Source organism: Felis catus, chromosome C2, assembly GCF_018350175.1.
Source record: "Felis catus isolate Fca126 chromosome C2, F.catus_Fca126_mat1.0, whole genome shotgun sequence".
NCBI classification, from domain to species: Eukaryota; Metazoa; Chordata; class Mammalia; order Carnivora; family Felidae; genus Felis; species Felis catus.
In genome coordinates, this window is record NC_058376.1 from 2,540,140 (window position 1) to 2,546,139 (window position 6,000).

At 58.8% G+C, this 6,000-nt stretch overlaps 1 protein-coding gene across 2 annotated transcripts in view; it reads right to left on the bottom strand.

Annotated features, from left to right (window-relative positions):
• Window positions 1–5,687, bottom strand: part of AGPAT3 (1-acylglycerol-3-phosphate O-acyltransferase 3) — an 81,147-nt gene extending 75,460 nt beyond the window's left edge. Inside the window, exon 1 of one of the 2 annotated variants that reach the window (XR_006584741.1) lies at window positions 5,539–5,687. The gene's annotated coding sequence lies outside the window, so the exon portion shown is untranslated. Of the gene's footprint in view, window positions 1–4,739; window positions 5,063–5,538 lie in introns of those variants that run through there. The other variant, XR_006584745.1, reaches the window with a different exon arrangement.
• Window positions 5,688–6,000: the final 313 nt, after the last annotated feature.

Consider the following 6,000-nt stretch of genomic DNA (forward strand, 5'->3'; position numbering starts at 1 on the left):
TAGGGGCTCAGTGCTGGAGCTGAGTGCTCAGTGCTAGGGGCTCAGTGCTCAGTGCTTGGGCTGAGTGCTCAGTGCTGGGGCTGAGTGCTCAGTGCTGGAGCTGAGTGCTCAGTGCTGGAGCTCAGTGCTGGAGCTGAGTGCTCAGTGCTAGGGGCTCAGTGCTGGGGCTGAGCGCTCAGTGCTGGAGGCTCAGTGCTGGGGCTGAGTGCTCAGTGCTAGGGGCTCAGTACTGGAGCTGAGTGCTCAGTGCTGGGGGCTCAGTGCTGGAGCTGAGTGTTCAGTGCTGGAGCTAAGTGCTCCGTGCTGGAGGTGAGGTGCTGGGAGTCCATGCTGGGGCCGTGCCCGCTGGGATAGTGCTGGCAGCCGGTGGGGGAGGTCCGGCGAGCAGGCCGGAGGAAGAGGCACTCGGCCATCACTCCTGTCCACAGAGCCACCCCCAGTGCCTCACGCCTACGTTTCCACTGGCCCCCCTTCCTGCCGGGCCCCCGTCAGAACCGGTGTTTGCAACTTTTTATGGACAGTTTCCTTACGAAAACAGAAATGCTTACGCCCAGTAACCCCCTAACACATAAAGGAAAGTAAAGGGTGCAAAGCAGCTGGGGCCCCAGGAACATGCCGCGCTGGCCCAGAGCAAGAGAGAACGGCAGGCCGTAACGCATCTTCTAGCAGTTTCTGGGACTCAAGTAACCGTGGTGCGCACCCCGCCTCAAAACAGGGAACGCACCACCGCGTGCTGACGTGTGTGCTCTAACCACTGCCCGTCCGGAAGCGCCTGGTGGTCCCCACTAGCGGATGGATACTCCGCTCACGCGCAGGTACAGGGCAGCAGCTACGGATCAGCCTCAGGACGCCTGCCGCGGCCACACGGCTCCTCCTGAAACAAAACCACAACGCTCCCCGTGCCGCGCAATTATTTTTACCAGGCCATTCCACTTCTGCTGATTACCAAGTCACTGAACGTCGCCTGTGAGGCACTCGTGCAGCTTCGACGCCCCCGAGAGAGAACCTGCCACGCAGCAGGAGCGTGCCTTCCACAGGCCAGTGGGACCTGAGGGACGGGGGTCCCTCCCCCGGGACCCCAGGCCGAGACTTGCTCAGGGCTGTGCCAAGGTCCTTCCTCCCCAGCCCGTCCCTGTCTCCTCTCACCGCGTCAGACCAGCACGGTGGCCCCAGGGTCCCCCCCCCCCCGCCCGCACTGATGCACCCCACGACCCTCGGCCCCCACGGGCATCTCTGCCAGCACACCTCTGCACTGCTGTTTTCACATCCGCTTCCTGCATAACCCAAACCATTGCAGCCCTCTTTTAACACTTCTTATCTGGGCAAAACTCGCCACAACTAAACCTTACTTTGCAAGGTAGACCAATGGACTGATTCCTCTCTGAACACGGGGATATGTGTATCCTGATAAATGGCACGATCATCCAACCACTCCAGTTAGACTTGGACGGTGTCTAAAGGAGAAGTCAGTGTGTAGAAGCCTGACCCAATCACCGCCCATTCGATACGTCCGTCCTCAGACAGTGCCTCATTCTACTCCCGCCGCGTGCATAATGCCTCCGAGCACACATGAACTTGATGCACTGAATTCTTCCCCAGTGCAACACCATATCCAGCGTGTATCTGTTTCTATCACCTTAGATGGGGATCTCTGATCCCCGGCCCACCCAGCGCAAAGTCTGTAAGCGAAAAGTCGTTAAAGGACTACTTACGTGAAGCCAACCGCTTAGTTTCAATATGTCGGTTTTTTTTCATACATTGAGTTTTCTGAGCATCAGGGCGCCTTGGATGCAGTAAGACCTTTGTTTGAAATCTAGATTCATCACTTGCTGGCTGAGCAACCCCAGCCATGCTCCCCCGACTCCGTTTTCTCCATCTGCGAACAGGGACCTGCCACGGTCCTTACACAGCTGTTTCAAGAATCTAACAATATAATCTGCACATAAAACACCTCACAGTAATTATAGCTGCCGTCACAGACCAAGATGCACAGCCCAAGTGACAAGGCAGAGGACACTTCTAAAGTCAGCGTATGCTCATACGGTCTTCAGGTCGCCGATGACAGGAGAAGAGCCGCCGTCTCTGGAACTCTAGGACTCAGCTCCCCGCCCAGGTTTGCAACTCTCGGGACATACAAGTCACCGCTGAGCGACAAACCTGGGGAAAGGTATTTGGTCGCAGCACACAGCTTTTTACTACCGCTCCAAGTAGAATTCGTTACTATCGTTCTTTGTTACCGATTTCATTCCCCACCCACTTTCAGAAAGGAATCGAGAAGATCCACATTAATAATGCATGGCCTCCCGAGTCGCCTGGGGACAGGCCTCTCGGCCAGCTGCTGGCTTGCTATCCCCACCCCTGCGCCAGGCCTCAGTCCCGAGTCCTGTGTGATGCAAAAGCACTCTGGCCTGTCACATACAGATCTGCTCAGACCACATCTAAGATGCATCCTACCTGCGACCCTTCCGGGCACCCCGGACCACAGCCTCCGGGCCAGTCTCTGAGAGCCTGGGCCCCCCTCCCAAGCACACAGATGCCCTCCCAAGATTACCAGCTCTCACACTTTGCTCAACAAAGATAATCAAAACATGGGGAATTCTTCCAATATCTGAAAGGAAGTCTGTCCGAAGATAAACCACTGATGCGTTTGCCTAAAATGCAGCATTCGGAGATTGGGAATTAGCGATTAATGTTAAGATGATTACGAGGTAGTTTTAGAAAGAGCAGATTAAGTGAAAGACGTTTCGCTTTACAGCTTGAGATAACTCATTTAAAGCCTCAAACATTCTTTGGTTAACCAAAAGTAAAATGCACGAAGTTTCTGAACAACTGCTTTACAAAATTCAGTCCACCCTTACTGTAAGTCAATTTCTCAATAAGGCTGAGTAACTAAAGATCTTACCTTATACACATCATGAAAAAGGAAACGGGCAAATGTAGCCGCTCACGACCAACGCTTTGCTCTATAAATATCAATGAGCCGCAAGTTGTACCGATAAACTAGCAGAGTTTTGATAAGGCGGGGGGGGGGGTGGTAAGAAAACACTGCTTTTGCCAGAAGTGTGTTTTGACGGTGATAGGGGCTCACTGCTAACAGTGAGGGCACCTGGTCTACACCATGTGTGCCTCTCGTGTCTCCCGTGTTCAGTCAGTCTGCAAGTCAACAGCCAAGTGTGCATTTCAGGGGCGAAACGTGATTGGGCAAGGGAACCAGACCCTCCCCCTCCAAAAATCCAGTAAATTTGGCTCTTCTCAAACACAACGTCTACTCTACATTTTTCCTGTTTATAGGGATCCCGGTATTTCCCTTCTACCTCTGATTTGACCACAGGTGAACACATACGGACTTTTAGCAGATGGTGGGGTCTCAGAAGATGGGAGCCAGGGGATCTTAGTTTAAATCTGGCCATGCTGATCTGTGACCTACCCTTCAGCAGGCAGCAAGGACTCTGTTTTCTCAGACTACTCTTTTCCAAGGTTGAAGTGTGATCCGAGGTCACACGTCCGGAGGGCTAACCCCGTGTATCAGGGGCAACCCTAATTAACATGGGAAGCCGGAGTAAACATAGACAGACCAGATCACTTCGGTGGATGCACTTTTTCTACCTTTCAAAACAAAACAACTCCTTTGTTTCCCCAGTGCTGGCCCACAGACCTTCACACAGGCCCGGAAGCATTCGTGCAGGAGCGGAGCTGGCCACATGGGCCAGTCCAGGGGCAAGGGCACCCTCTCCGGAGGCGCTGAGAGAATCCCCACTCTGCCCACTGAAGCACCCCTCCGGCACCTTCCCTGACCGTCCATCCTACGACACGGAATTTCACCTGCTCTCCCGCGTGCTCCAGGCCATTGCCAGGACACAGACCTTAGGTAGAGATCCCCCAGGTGGGGCCCCACCCACGTGGGGTGAGCTTCGAACTCCCACCAAGCACGGCCACTCTGCGTGCACACGACACCGGGTTCAAAACATTAAGGCAACTGCACCGTCCAGGGCCGAGAGGCCCTTCCCGCTCTGCACGTCAATGCCATGTAACCTCTCTTTTAAACAGCGTAATCAAGACCCCGAAGCGTGGTTCAGAAAGGGGCCGTAACAGGCTAATTCTGAAACTTAGAAATGAGCTGTAACAGGCTAATTCTGAAACTTTGAGGGCGGCCGGGGGGATGTGGTCACGATGGTCTAGAACAGGGGGAGGGAGCAGCAAGGAAGGGGGCATATTAAAGAATGTTCAAAATCAGCCCAAGACCCCTCCTGAAACTTTTAAACAGACGAAACACTGATGAGTAATCCCTACATGAGTACAATCAGGCTGCGGAGCAGGAACGGGAAGCAAGGAGGGGATCTCTGGGTTTAGCCCCGCCACCCCGAGCCCCAGCAGCACCCCGGGGCCCCACCAGCACCAGCACCCGGTGGTGGACTGGGGTTCTCTGGGATAATCGTCACTTCCCACATGGCCAGCTACTTCCCAAACCAGCCTCTCTCAAGGCCAACAGCCCTCATTTTTCCTTCTCATGAGACTGTATTTCCTACAAAAAGGAACCTGCCTGCTCAAGTATTCCCTTAGACAAGACTGTTGGTATTGTGCTTTAAAAAAAAAAAAAAAAAAAAAGGCCAGGGAAGCCATTTAGGAAGGCATCTTCCCTACCGCAACTGAACTTCTCTCAAAGTTAAAAAAAAAAAAAAAAAAACTGCACAATTTTTCAAGGTAGCTTCAACTGCTAATAAACCTCCTTTCCCGACAACCTTGGCGTCCAACGTTCCGGGGTCCTCCGGGTGGCCGTGGGGGTGGAGGCGGCTCTTGCCCCGAATGGCTCTGGCATTACTGACTGACCCCATCACTGAACGGTGGAAATTCACAGTCGGCCTTGGTCCAAACGCCAAAGTCAAATCGGAAAACTCGGCACCCGCCACCCCACCTGCAGCCCGCCCTCTGATTGAGCAAAGAGTGAAACTAAGCCGTGGCCAAGGGCCAGCGGGGTCGCGGGCGCCCCGCGGGGTCCCAGGTCCCCTGTGCCCCCCCCCCACCAGCCCAGCAGGGGCCGCCTCGCGTCGGCAGGGAGGGGGGAGCGGAGGGGAGCAGAGTCCGCGGGGAGACAGGGGACAAGGGACAGGGGGTCGCGCCCTCCCATAGCCCTGGGCCGCCCGTTCCCTCCCGGGGCGCCCCGTCCCCCAGCGCCCCCCCCCCGCCAGGCCCCGCGTGCCCCCCCACCCCGGGCTGCAGCGGCCTGAGGGGGGGGCGGACGGGGAGGTGTCCTGGGCCTCGGCCGGACCAGGCGCCGGGAGGCCGGCGGTGCGGGGTGGACCCGGGCCCGCGGACCACCCCCCGCCCCGCCACCCCGTCCTCCCGCAGGCCCCACGCCGCAGAGGGCCGGCTGCGCTCCGCCCGGCGCGCGGGGCCAGGGGCCGACCTCGGGAGGCGGGGGGGCGGTGCGGGGGGCGACCTCGGGCGGGCGACGACCTCGGGCGGCGGGGAGTGGGGTGGGGGCGACCGCGGGCGGCGGGAGGGGGGGGGCCCGACCTCGGCAGGGGCCGCGCCGCTCACCTGCAGCCGCCGCCACCTGCTCGTCGCGCGCGCGCGCGCGCGCGGCCTCGGCGTCGCCTCCGCGGCCCCTCCGGCCGCTGCGCTCCGGCCCTGGGCGCGCCCGGCCCTGCGTCGGGCCTCAGCTAGTGCGGCGCCCGCCGCCCCCGGCCCCCATCCCGCCCCGCCCGGCCCGCCGCCCTCCGCCCTCGGCCGCGCCGCCCCGCCACTTCCTGTGCGCGGCGATCCCACAGTTCCGCCGGCGCGCGGGGAGGGGGGACACGCGGGGGGGTGACACGCGGGGACACGCGGGGGGGGCACGCGGGGGGGGACTCGGATGAAGGCGCGGGGGGGGGCCGGGGTACACGCTGGGTCACGTGGGGGACGGGGGACACGTGGGGGACACGGGACACCGGGGAGGGGGGTTGGGGGGGGACTCTGGCAGAGGTCGGTAACGGACGCCCGTGAATCCGAAGCAGAGATGGG